We start from the raw sequence: 15426 nt of genomic DNA on the forward strand, positions 1-15426 counted from the left end.
ATACGCGCGTAGAATAAGCCCGTAAGTTAGTACGTTTTAATATCGACGATATTAACCGCTTTTTCGTAAGCTTAAAAAAACGTACTATGCGAAACTCTTTATTAATTAAACGCGTATTCTTCGTTTACTTTAACGTAAACCTAATAAACGTAAATAATTAAAGCATTATTACTAGGCGCGAAGGCGAGGATTTACTGTTTAATATTAAAAGCGACTTAGAATAAAAAATTACCGCCCCCGAATTATTTTATTAACTATATTAGGTCGAGGCTAAACTTAAGTTACGAGCGCTCTTTTTTCTCGATAACTTTTTTAACGTTATAGATAAAAATATCGAAAAAAGATTAAACGATTAATTACTATATATAGTTTTTATTATAATATTCCCGCGATATTTTTCGCAGTTTTTATTAAGACCGCGAAAACTTAATAGTTTAAACATAAAAGCTTAATCGTTAAAGGATATTTCGATAAAATATATAAAAAAAACCCGACCGTTATCTAAAAAGAGTTTAAACTACGAACTTTTTTTATAATAAGCTTTAAAAACTAAGCCCTTAACTTAATAAAAATCTCTAAAAACCTTAATATTAGTTTAAAAAAAGCTATATATAAACTACCGTCTTCGGCGAAAAAGACTTAAATAACGACGTTAACTAAGAAAATGGTTAAGATAAAGGATTAAATAAAAACGGTAAGCTTACCGAGAAAAAAAAGGACTTTATACTAATCGTTATAAAGAAAAACGAGGAAATTTAGTAATTAAATTAACACATCGTTAATTTCTTAATTCGAAATCGAGGAGTCTCGGTTTAAATAAAAAGGACGACCCGCACTAACGTTACGTTACTTAATAACTTTAAGCGAAGTATTAAAATATTCGACCCCCTTTATTTACTAATAAAAAAAACTCTAAAGTTAAGTTTAATTATTAATTTATAACCTTAAAGGGTAAATTAAAAACGAATATTAACTATTACTTTATTAATAAGGATAAGTGTACTTATATTATTAACCGGGTTAACGGTAAAGCCGCTAAGAATTTATACCCTTTCGTTATTAACGAATAAAATAACCCCCTAGTTAAAATTTTTAAAGACCTCTTAAATCACTTATATAAATAGTATTATAACCCCAACGTTTACGAAAAAGCCCGTAAGGCTTTTTAAGACTTAACTATAAAACTTAGTAATAGCTTTTAAACCTTTCGACTCGAATTCATTAAATTAACCGGACACGCCCGCGTTAAAAAAAACGACTATAAATAGGAGTTTAACGATAAATTACCCGCTTAATTAAACGAAAAAGTAATTACCGATTATTATAACGACGATATTTTGTTTAATAAGTTTTATTTTATTATTTTCCGATATAATTATTAATGAAATCGTAATTATGTTTAACGTAATAGCGTAAAAAAAAAAAACGCTAAAACCACCGGAAAAAATGCTAGACGGAATACTACCCTTAAAACTAGTTCCGCCGGTGGCTCCGCTGCCGGATTATTTAAGCAGACCGATATTTTTTATTATATTTCCGCCGCTAAAATAAAAGAGTTTTTAATTAAAAGAGTATATTTTAATTATAAAAAATCGGATATCTCTCCCGGAACTATCCTAATAAGAAAACTTTCGACTAGTAGTATATTAAGCGAGTTAACGGATTAATAGTTTTAATAGGATATAATTTTACTAATTTTAAATCGACCGTTTCGTTTAGCTTTACCCGTTTAAAAAAACTTTAATAACTCGGAAAACTAAGTACTTTAAGGAATTTTAACTCTTCCCTAAGGATATTATCCGAGTTAAGTATATAAAATATACTTTTTAATTTCTTATAAACCTATTTTAAAGGGGACCCTTTTACTTTTATTTATATTATAATAAGTAATAAATTATTTATTACCACTATTAATACACTCGCGGATACGGGAGTTAACGAAAAGCTGTTTATAAGCGTAAAATTAGCCCGTAAAGTAATAAAGCGACTAAACCTTCGATAATTAACTAAGTTTTAACTTAAAATTATCGGAAAATACGACGGCAAGTCCCTTTAACTAATTAATATCGCCCTCCTCCTAAACTTTAAAATATAAACATATAAAACACTTTTTATACTTTTTTTATAATTAATATAAAATATAACTTTATTATCGAACGAAAATAGTTTAACGTGGTTTACTATTAAGTGGCCCGTATTATTAAGTGGTCTACTTTTATTATTTCTCGACACTTTTATAAAAGTTATTTTAATTACGACGCTTTAAATTAATTAAATTTACTCGTTATTTAATTCGCTACTCGATTTTATATGTTTTTTATATATTCGCGTATTATGGCCTGTTTCGCCGTAGATTTTATAGCGCCTGCCGCCCGTTGCGCGCTTTTTCGATAAACCATTATTTTCGCCTTTATTAATCGCTAGCCGTTTCTTTTTTACCTTTTTATCCTGTAGTTTTCGAGATTTTTTAATTGTAAAGGTTTTTTTAAGCTGAACTCGCGACTTTTTAACTCTCCGGCGCTTCGAAAGGGCTAAATTAGCCTCTTTTAAAGTACGTATCCGATTATATATAAAGGTTATTTTATAAGCTATTTTAATTATACTTTTTATTATTTAGTTTATCGTATTTAAAATCGGCGTTGGAAAGCTTTTTTAATAAGTAAATACCCTTTTTTAATATAAATAAAGTGCTTAATTATTTATTAGGGGTTAAACGGCGTCTAAGGGTTATAAGTATTAGCCGTCCTCGGACGGGATAGGTTAAATATAAACGTTCGGAGACGTATATTTAGTTTATTAATTATTTTGTTCGGGTTATAAAGTATTAAGCCGGATATGTTAAATTTAAATTTAATATTAGTTTTCGTAAAAATAACGAAATATATAGCTTTAAACGTAATAAAAAACTCGAGCTTCGTAATATAGTTTATCGAGGCTTTAATAAATAGCTCGATTTTCTTCGAATAAACACGTTTTAAAGGCGAATAAAGTATTATATCGAAAAGTTAGAGTAGGTATAATAAATAGGGAGGTATACTAATTATAATAATATCGTTATTTTAATAATATACCTCGAATTTAGCCGAAATGTGGCTTTCGTAGCTGTCGAGAATTAAGAGGCGGTAATAACCCTTTGTTTATAATCTAATATATTTATTAAAGTGTTTAATTTAGTTTAAGCTTATTTTATTATCGGTTTATTCATTAAAAATCGATTTAATTACTTAATCGCCCGATAAGTCGTATTCGGTAGCCTAGTTCGCTAGGTAATATTAGCCCTAAACGATTAAGAACGGCGGAATATATTAATTTTACGAATTAATATATTTAATCGCCGTTAACTATTCTCGATTATTAAGCTAAACCGATTTCGCTTTTTTACGTCGATCGGCGCGTATTACGACGAAAATTAACTTAATTATATTTATTATAAAGCCGGTTTCGTCGAAATTTTATATATCCTCATTAACGATACCGTATTTAGCTTTAATATTTACGACTAGCTTAAACTAATCGAAAATAACGTTTAAATTTTTATAAAAAGCCCTTTAATAATCGTACCGACGGTTTATTTAGGTTTTAAAATCCGGGTTCCGATTAATAAAGCGCTTAACTTAATATTTACTAACGCGCTCGCCGTTACGCAACGCGGTAAAAAAATTAGCTATATTTTTACACTAGCGATTTTAGGAGATATCCCGCGGATATTTAAATTAATTATATATTTATAAAATACCTCTTTTTCATTCGTATTTAATTTATACCGTAAATATCGGATATCGCGTTATAAAGTTCGATCGTAAATTCGGTAACGTAAAATAGTTCTAAAAACGTTATATACTTTTGTAATATCTCTGTTACTTAATAGATTTAAATGTTTTCGTGTCGCTTAAATAGTTAAACCGATCCGGTCTTTTTAATTTAAATTAAGCATTATAGTTATAAAATTATTACGCGTTAAAGTTTAATTAAGGTCGAAAAATAGTAAGGGTGAACCACTTAATAATACGGGCCACTTAATAGTAAACCACGTTAAAGAATATAACGTTATAATAAACTATCGGAGGAAGCGGCTAGTCTTTCTAAAAAACTAATAGAAAATTTAGACCCGAAATATTAATATTATAGAAGTAAAACAATTTTTAAAAAAACCCGAGTATAGTTAAAACGTTATTTAAAAACAAAAAAAAATGTTTATCGAAAATAAATAAAAATAGGATAGAGCTTTTTCTCCGAAGCTTTAATTTAACTACCGATAGCCTACTATAATAAATAAACCGGAAGCCCCGAATAATAGCCCGTCTTTAAGTTAGCCCAGGGAACCGGAGGCAGTTCTTTAAACTACTATAAAAGCAGTTCGACAGCGTATTAAATAGTTTACTAAAGAATAAAAAATAAATAGCTAAGGTTAAATAATAAAGGGACCGATACCACCTCGCTACGTTATATTAAAGCCGTCTTTAAGGGACCGGTTTAAAAATCCCGAAATTTTTAAAATAAACCGTTAATTCGATAAATTACTACCCCCGCGCCTAATTAAAAAACTTTCACCTAAAAGGGGTTATTCCCCGAAAAACCCCCCTTTACGGGCTAAAACGAGACGGCGTGGGATAATATAAATTAAAGCCCGTCGAAGTATAAACCTTAAACGTAGGCGGATTTTTTAGCGATATCGGTTTCGACGTTATAAAAATCGTATACCTAAGCGATATTAACCGAGTTATTAACTTTAAAAACGATTTTTTACTAAACGACGAGGAAACCTTAAAATAAAAAGTTAAAAAAGCTGTACCCCTTAATTATTATAGGTACCACGATATTTTTAATAAAACCTAATCCGACGTTATCGCACCGTATTAGGGAAATATAAACGATTATTAAATAAACTTAAAAGAGGGAAAAAGCCCCGAAGACTTAAAGTTTAGCCTATTTTATAAAATATCTTTCGAAAAACTTAAAACTTATAAAAAATACGTTACCGCGGCCTTAAAAAAAGGTTTTATCGTTAATAATACTGTTTTATAAATAGCGCCTATTTTATTTATATAGAAAACTAATAGAGGACTTCGTTTCTATATTAATTATTATAAACTAAATATACTTACTAAAAAAGACCGATATTCGCTGCCGTTAATTAACGAAACCTTTAATAGAATAATTAAGGCTAAAATATATATTAAAATCGATATTCGCTAAGCATTCCACAGAATTCGTATAAAACTCTAAGATTAAAATTTAACGATATTTCGGACTAAATATAAATCTTTTAAATATTAAATTTTCCCTTTTAAATTTACTAATAGCCCTATAACGTTTTAACGGTTTATTAACGAAATCCTAATAAAATACTTAAATTTATTCTATAACGCTTACCTCGACGATATTTTAATTTACTCGAAAAGCGAAGAAAAACACATAGAATATATTAAGAAAGTATTATAAAAATTAAGGGAAACAGGCCTCTAAACTAATATAAAAAATACGAATTTTACGTTATTAAGACTAAATACTTCGGCTTTATAATAGGTATAAACGGCGTAAAAGTCGACCCCGAAAAAATTAAAGCTGTTAAAGACTAGGATACCTTTATTAATATTAAAGCCGTTTAATCTTTCTTTAAATTTTATAATTATTACCGACGCTTTGTATACAAATATAGCCGTATCGTTAAGTTTTTAACGAACCTAATTAAAAAAAGTTTCACTTTTACGTAGACCGACGAATATTAAAAAGTATTCGAAAAACTAAAAAAGTTACTCTTAAAAACGCCCGTATTAACACACTTTTTTACGATAAAAAAACCCGAGTCGAAACTAATATATCGGATAGTGTCTTAATTAGCGTTTTATTTTAAAAGGAAGGATTTAATAATAAATAGTATTTCGTATACTTTTACTTCGAAACGATATAAAAAGCCGAGCATAATTACCTTATTTAAAATAAAAAAATATTAATAATGGTAAAAGCGTTTAAATATTAAAAAGCGGAACTAATAAGATTATAATAATCTTAACTATTTCTCGTGATTATTAATTACGAAACATTTTAATATTTCGATATTAAACGACTATTTAACGTAAAATAAACGGCTTAAGCCGACACGTTATTACAGTATAATTTTATAATTATTTATAGGCCGAGGGAAAAAAACGTCCTCGTTAACGCACTTTCTAAAAAAACGGGTAATCTTAAAACTTAAAAGGATAAAAAAGACGCCTAATAAACTATAGCCTTATTTAAACTAGCCTTTTTAAACGTTATTTAAGCTTTAAAGGAAACGCGTTACCCGATTAAAAAAAAGCGAGCTTTTAATTATACCTAATCGAAGAGCTACCCGAACGCTTTAAATATAAACTTATCGATACTTTTTTACACGAGAATACTATATATCCGGGGTTAAAAATATATAAATAAAGAGCCCGAAAAGATAAAACATAAAGATAAACTATTAACGAACGGTTTATCCTGTTCTAAAGCCGCTTTATTATGCCCGACGAAGGCGATTTTCGAACCCGTGTAATCGATAAGGTTTACTCTCGAACCTTTATAATATACCTAAAAAAAAATAAAACTAAGCGGCTAGTATAAATAAAATATTAATAGCTAAAATTAAATAAAAATTACGATGTATTCGTAATTAATTATATAAAATATAGGCCGAGCAAAGTTCCCCGCAATAAAACACTAGGCTTTTTATACTTATTATTAATTTTATTACGACCTTAAAACGTTATCGCGGTAAACTTTAAAATAATATTTAAAAGTAAAAAAGGGAACGATAATATTATACTAATAATTAATAAATTAAGGAAACGAATATAAAACATTATTTACCGGATAACTATTACCGTAATCGAAACAGCCCGACTATATTATAAAAAATTATACCGAACGTATAACTATTTTTTAATAGTAATTTTAAACCGAAGACCGCAATTTATTTCCGCTTTTATAAATAAAGTATTAAAAATCCTAGGAATTAAGTAAAAACTATCCTCGGTAGGTTATTTTTAAACGGCGAGATAAACCGAGGTAACGATTTAATATCTCGAATAAAAACTATAAATATTTATTAACTATTTTTAAAACGATTAAAACGAAGCTTTACCGGCTATAAATACCGTTTAAGCTACGTTACCTTAAAATTTAATAGGGTACTCCCTTTACGAGATCGAAATAGGGTTCCTTATAAAATTTATTTAGGATTAGGAAACTAGGACTAAAAATATAACGAACTTAGAGAAACGCGAAAAGTTTAACTAAATAACCGTATAGAATTAAATAGAGCGAATCGTTAATTATTATAAAATAGTTAAAGGAAATATAATTAAAGCTTAATAAAGAATATGTAATTAAAAAAATAAATACCGACGGTAACCGGATTTCGATATCGAGGATCGAGTATTTATTATTAAAAGAACCTAGTCTTTTATAAAGCTTATCGATAAGCTCGATTATTTTTTAACCCGACAGTACTATAAAATCGAACGAAAAATCGGTCACTCGTATTTACTAAAAATCCTAAAAGAATAGATAGGTTTTAAGGTTTTCTATATAAACCGATTTAAGAAGTACCCGAATAACCTTTTAATTAAATAAGCGGCACGAAACCTTAACGGCGAGGTAATTAAACTAGGCGAAAAAAAGAATAAGAGGTATACTATATTACTAGCTTAAAAATTTACTATCGAAAATTATAATATTAAATCGAATAGAGAAAATAGGATTCCGACTTAACCTAGTATTCCGTAAAGAATTTTAAGAATACGGCTAAGTAATTATAAACCTACCACGAATAAAATTCCGAGGCCTCTAATCCCTCGATACGTTTATAATACTAGTTATAAACGGTTAAGAATAACACGTTTAATAAGCTATATAAAAATAATAATAAACCGGCCGCCCTCGAAAAAAGAACGGTATAACGAAGGGGTCGAAAGAAATAATAATTTAAATAAAAGAATAACGTGGTTTACTATTAAGTGGCCCGTATTATTAAGTGGTTTACCCTTACTACTTTTCGACCTTAATTAAACTTTAACGCGTAATAATTTTATAACTATAATACTTAATTTAAGTTAAAAAGACCGGATCGGTTTAGCTATTTAAGCGATACGAAAACATTTAAATCCATTAAGTAAAAAAGATGCTATAAAAGTATACGACGTTCTTAAAACTATTTTACGTTACCGAATTTACGACCGAACCCTACGACGCGATATTTAATATTTACGGCATAAATTAAATGCGAATAAAAAAAGGTACTTCGTAAATATATAATTAATCTAAATACCCGCGGAATATCTCCTAAGATCGCTAGTGTGGAAAATATAACTAATTTTTTTACCGCGTTGCGTAACGGCGAGCGCGTTAGTAAATATTAAGTTAAGCGCTTTATTAATTAAAACCCGGACTTTAAAACCCGAATAAACCGTCGGTACGATTATTAAAGGGTTTTTTATAAAGATTTAAACGTTATTTCCGGTTAGTTTAAACTAGTCGCGAATATTAAGGCTAAATACGGCATCGTTAACGAGGATATGTAGAATTTTAATAAAACCGGCTTTATAATAGGTATAATCGAGTTAACTTTCGTCGTAATACGCGCCGATCAGTATAAAAAAACGAAATCGGTTTAGTTTAATAATTAAGAATAATCGACGGCGATTAAATATATTAATTCGTAAAGCTAGTGTATCTCGTCGTTTTTAATCGTTTAAAGTTAATATTATTTAGCGAATTAGGCTATTAAATGCAATTTACCGGGCGATTAAGTAATTAAACCGACTTTTAATAAATAAACCGATAATAAAATAAGCTTAAACTAAATTAAGTACTTTAATAAATATATTAGATCGTAAATAAAAAGTCGTTACTGCCTCTTAATTTTCGACGGCTATAAGAGCTATATTTCGGCCGAATTCGAGGTATACTATTAAAATAACAATATTATTATAATTAATATACCTCTTTATTTATTGCACCTATTTTAACCTCTCGATATAATACTTTATTCGCCTTTAAAGCGTGCTTATTCGAAGGAAATCGAGCTATTTATTAAAGCTTTAATAAACTATATTATAAAACTCGAGTTTTTTATTACGTTTAAAATTATATATTTCGCTATTTTTACGAAAACTAATATTAAATTTAAATTTAACGTATCCGGCTTAATACTTTATACCCTAAACGAAATAATTAATAAGTTAAATATACGTTTTTAAACGCTTATACTTAGCCTATCCTATCCGGGGACGGCTAGTACTTATAACCTTTAAACGCCGTTTAACCCCTAATAAATAACTAAGTACTTTATTTATATTAAAAAAAGGGTGTCTGCCTATTAAGGAAGCTCTCCGACGCCGATTTTAAATGCGGTAAACTAAATAACGAAGGGTATAACTAAAATAGCCTATAAAATAACCTTTATATATAATCGAATACGTACTTTAAAAGAGGCTAATTTAGCCTTTTCGAAACGCCGGAAAGCTAAAAAATCGCGAGTTTAGCTTAAAAGAGCCTTTATAATTAAAAAATCTCGAAGGCTGTAAAACGAGAAAGTAAAAAAAAAGCGGCTAGCGATTAATAAAGGCGAAAATAGTAGTTTATCGAAAAAGCGCGCGACGAGCGGTAAGCGCTATAAAATCTATAACGAAACAGGCTATAATACGCGAATATATAAAAAACATATAAAATCGAGTAACGAATTAAATAACGAGTAAATTTAATTAATTTAAAGCGTTATAATTAAAATAACGTTTATAAAAGTGTCGAGAAATAGTAAAAGTAAACCACTTAATAATACGGGCTACTTAATAGTAAACCACGTTAAGTTTAAATAGTTATAGTATTAATTTTTTATTTAATATATCTCGGGACGAGCTATTTTAAAAAAGGGGTAATATTACGGCGCACTTTAAAACAGGCCTTTAATAGCCTTACTAATTAAAATAGGGCAAGTGTTATAATTGTAATAATTCGGGAGGTAAAGCTATAGGTTATTACTTTATTATAGAAAACCGAAAAAAATAGGGAAAGAAGGAAAAAGTTTAGCCTTACCGGAACGATTTCCTTATTTAAATAAGTAGGGAAAAGTCAAGTAGCGTTTAGGCTATCTCTCGTATACCCTTACCCTATTTTAATTAGTAAAGCTATTAAAGGCTTATTTTAAAGTGCGCCGTAATATTACCCCCTTTTTAAAATAGCTCGTTCCGAGATATATTAAATAAAAAATTAGTACTATAACTATTTAAACTTATTCCTTTATTTAAATTACTATTTCTTTTAACCTTTTCGTTATACCTTTCTTTTTTCGAGGGCGGCCGGTTTATTATTATTTTCGTATAACTCGTTAAACGTATCGTTCTCGGCCGCTTATAACTAGTGTTATAAACATATCGAGGGATTAAAAGCTTCGGGATTTTACTCGTAGTAAGTTTATAATTACTTAGCCGTATTTTTAAAGTTCTCTACGGGATACTAAGTTAAATCGGGATCCTATTTTCTCTATTCGACCTAATATTATAACTTTTAATAATAAATCTTTAAGCTAATAATATAGTATACCTCCTTTTTTTTTTTCGCCTAGTTCGATTACCTCGCCGTTAAGGTTTCGTGCCGCTTATCCGATTAAAGGGTTATTCGGGTATTTCCTAAGTCGGTTTATATAGAAAACTTTAAAACCTATTTATCCTTTTAGGATTTTTAGCAGATACAAATAACCGATTTTTCGTTCGATTTTATAATGCTGTCGAGTTAAAAGATAATTAAGCTTATCGGTAAGCTTTATAAAAGACTAGGTTTTCTTAATAATAAATACCCGATCCTTAATATCGAAATCCGGTTACCGTCGATACTTATTTTCTTAATTATATATTTTTTATTAAGCTTTAGTTATATTTCCTCTAGCTACTTTATAATAATTAATGATTCGCTTTATTTAATTCTATACGGTTATTTAATTAAGCTTTTCGCGTTTCTTTAAATTCGTTATGTTTTTAATCCTAGCTTCTTAATTTTAAATAAATCTTATAAGGAACCCTATTTCGATTTCGTAGGGGGAGTACCCTATTAAATTTTAAGGTAACGTAGCCTAGGCGGTATTTATAGCTAGTAAAGCTTCGTTTTAATCGTTTTAAAAATAATTAATAAACACTCGTAGTTTTTACTCGAGATATTAAATCGCTACCTTAGTTTATCCCGCCGTTTAAAAATAATTTACCGAGGATAGTTTTTACTTAATTCCTAGGATTTTTAATACCTTATTTATAAAAGCGGAGGTAAACTGCGGTCTTCGGTTTAAAATTACTATTAAAAAGTAACTATACGTTTAATATAGTCTTTTATAGTATAATCGGGCTATTTCGATTACGGTAATAATTATTCGATAAGCGATACTTTATATTCGTTTCCTTAATTTATTAATTATTAATATAATATTATCGTTCCCTTTTTTATTTTTAAGTATTATTTTAAAGTTTACCGCGATAACGTCCTAAGGTTATAATAGAATTAATAATAAGTATAAAAAGCCTAGTATTTTATCGCGGGGAACCTTGCTCGGCTTATATTTTATATAGTTAGCTACGAATATATCGTAATTTTTACTTAATCTTAACTACTAGTATTTTATTTATACTAGCCGCTTAGTTTTATTCTTTTTTAAGTATATTATAAAGGTCTAAAAGTAAACCTTATCGATTACACGGGTCCGAAAATCGCTTTCGTCGGGTATAATAAAGCGGCTTTAAAATAAAATAAACCGTTCGTTAATAGTTTATCCTTATATTTTATTTTCTCAGGCTCTTTATTTATATATCTCTAACCCCGAATATATAATATTCTCGTATAAAAAAGTATTAATAAGTTTATATTTAAAGTGTTTAAGTAACTCCTCGACTAAGTATAATTAAGAGCTCGCTTTTTTTTTAATCGAGCAACGCGCTTTTTTTAAAACTTAAATAACGTTTAAAAAGGCTAGTTTAAATAGGGCTATAGTTCGTTAAGCGTTTTTCCTATCTTTTTAAGTTTTAAGATCACCCGCTTTTTAAAAAGTACGTTAACGAGGACGTTTTTTTCCCCCGGTTTATAGGTGATCATAAAATTATATTATAATAACGTATCGGCCTAAGCCGCTTATTTTACGTTAAATAATCGTTTAGTGCCGAAATATTAAAGTATTTCGTAATTAATAATTACGAAAAATAATTAAGATCGTTATAATCCTATTAGTTCCGCTTTTTAATATTTAAGCGCTTTTATTACTGCTAGTATTTCTTTATTTTAAATAGGGTAGTTATATTCGGCTCTTTATATCGTTTCGGAGTAAAAATATACGGGATACTATTTATCGTTAAGTCTTTTTTTTTAAAATAAAACGTTAACTAGGACACTATTCGATATATTAATCTCGATTCGAGTTTCTTTATCGTAAAAAAAGTATATTAATACGGGCGCCTTTAAGAGTAATTTTTTTAGCTTTTCGAATATTTTTTAATATTCGTTAATCTACGTAAAGGTAAAACCTTTCCTAATTAAGTTCGTTAAAAGCTTAACGATACGACTATATTTATATATAAAACGTCGATAATAATTACAGAATTTAAAAAAGGATTAAACAGTTTTAATATTAATAAGGGCGTCCTAATCTTTAACGGCCTTAATCTTTTTAAGGTCGACTTTTACGCCGTTTATACTTACTATAAAACCGAGGTATTTAGTTTTAATAACGTAAAATTCGCATTTTTTACATTAATTTAAAGGCCTACTTCCTTTAGTTTTTATAATATTTTCTTAATATATTCTACGTGTTTTTCTTCGCTTTCCGAGTAAATTAAGATATTATCGAGGTAAGCGTTATAAAATAAATCTAAATACTTTATTAAGATTTCGTTAATAAACCGTTGAAATATTACGAGGCTATTAATAAGTTTAAAAAAGAGAACTTAGTATTTAAAGGATTTATACTTAATTCGAAATATCGTTAAATCTTAATCCTAGAGTTTTATACGAATCTTATAAAATGTTTAGCGAATATCGATTTTAGTATATATTTTAGCTTTAATTATCCTGTTAAAGGTTTCGTTAATTAACGGTAGCGAATACCGGTTTTTTTTAATAAATACATTTAGTTTATAATAATTAACGTAAAAACAGAGTCCTCTATTAGTTTTCCGTATAAATAAAATAAGCGCTGCTTACGGAATAGTATTACTAATAATAAAACCCTTTTTTAAAGCGGCGGTAACGTATTTTTTATAAGTTTTAAATTTTTCGAGGGATATTTTATAAAGTAAACTAAATTTTAAATCCTCGGGGCTTTTTTCCTTTTCTAAGTTTATTCGATAATCGCTTACGTTTTCCCGGTATAGCGCGATAACGTCGAATTAGGTTTTATTAAAAATATCGTAGTACTTATAATAATTAAGGGGTATAGTTTTTTTAACCTTTTATTTTAAGGTTTTTTCGTCGTTTAATAGGAAATCGTTTTTAAGGTTGATAACTCGGTTAATATCGTTTAGGTATACGATTTTTATAATATCGGAACCGATATCGTTAAAAAATCCGCCTACGTCTAAGGTTTATACCTCGACGAGCCCTGACTTATATTATTCTACGCTGTTTCGTTTTAGCCCGTAAGGGGGGTTTTTTAAGGGATAACCCTTCCTAAGTAAAGGTTTTTTAGTTAAGCGCGGGGGTAATAATTTATTAAGTTAGCGGTTTATTTTAAAAATCTCGGGATTTTTAAACCGGTCTCTCGAAAACGGCTTTAATATAACGTAGCGGGGTAGTATCGGTCCCTTTATTATTTAGCCTTAACTATCCATTTTTTATTCCTTAGTAAACTGTTCGATACGCTGTCGGACTATTTTTATAGTAACCTAAAGAATTACCTCCGGTTCTTTAAGCTAACTTAAGGATAAGTTATTATTCGAAGCTTCCGGTTTATTTACTATAATAGGCTATCGGTAATTAAATTAGGGTTTTAAAGAAAAAACTCTATCCCGCTTTTATTTATCTTCGATAAACATTTTTTTTACCTCTAAATAACGTTTTAATTATATTCGAATTTCTTTAAAAGCCGTCCTACCTTCGTAATATCGATATCTCGGGTCTAAGCTTTTTATTAGTCCTTTAAAAAAACTAGCCGCTTTCTCCGATAATTTACTATAACGTCGTATTCTTTAAACCATTTTCGTTTAATAATAAGATTATACTTTATATCGATTATAAAAAAGGGTATAAGAAGTGTTTTATATTCTTATATTTTAAAGTTTAAAAAGAGGGCGATATTAATTAATTAAAAGAATTTACCGTCGTATCCTTCGATATGTTACGACCTGGCCCAACCATGCGGCCCAGGACCCACCTTACGGCACGGCCCTACGATACCCCGAACCTCTGCACAAGAAACCCAGCATAACTCCAAGCCACACCCGTCAGCGGAACTCCACCAGTCAGCAAAGCCCCACTAGTCATCACAACCCCACTAGTCAGCAAGACCTACGACGACCAAGCTACGACGATGACCAGCACTACGACGACAGGCAGCACCCGATGCAGCCACTCCAGGACAGGCAGGAATGGACAAGCAGGAATGGACAGACAGGAATGGACAGACAGGAATGGGCAGACAGGAATGGACAGACAGGAATGGGCAGACAGGAATGGACAGACAAGAGGATCACGTGGTAGTGGCTCAGGAGGAATCACTGAGCAACACTAAGCATGATCAGCAGTGATCACTGAGCAACACCAAGCGTGATCAGTGGTGATCGCTGACCAGGCGCGATCAGTGAAGGAGGGATTGGATATATAACGATGGACGTTCCCTATGTATTTCATATAGACACTCTCTACTTCAGTGATCAATCTAAGCATCAATCTAACTCATTGGTGAGGCAAACAGCCTTAACGACTCTATTGTGAATACCCTCAAGTCTACGCACCTCAGTCATCTTTGTTCCTACGGCTATTGCACATTGTATCGATAGAAGTGGACTTCTATCGCACGTTCAGATACTCTCTCGTATTGCCAAGCATAAACCCCAAGTACGTCTTACTAGGTTTCCTTTGGAACCCAGATAGCGTTCGTTACACGATAATTTTAGGTTAAAATTTAGTTAATTATTAAAAGTTTAGTCGCTTTATTACTTTACAGGCTAATTTTACGCTTATAAACAGCTTTCCGTTAACTCCCGTGTCCGCGAGTATATTAATAGTAGTAATAAATAATCCATTACTTACTATAATATAAATAAAAGTAAAAAGGTCCCTTTTAAAATAAGTTTATAAAAAATTAAAAGGTATATTTTATATACTTAACTCGGATAATATTTTTAAAAAAGAGTTAAAATTCTTTAGGGTACTTAGTTTTCCGAGTTATCGAAATCTTTTTTTAAACGGGCAAAGCTAAACGAAACGGTC

Source organism: Apiospora aurea (genome assembly GCF_038362705.1).
Source record: "Apiospora aurea strain CBS 24483 chromosome Unknown utg000001l_segment0_segment0, whole genome shotgun sequence".
In the NCBI taxonomy this organism is placed as follows: domain Eukaryota; kingdom Fungi; phylum Ascomycota; class Sordariomycetes; order Amphisphaeriales; family Apiosporaceae; genus Apiospora; species Apiospora aurea.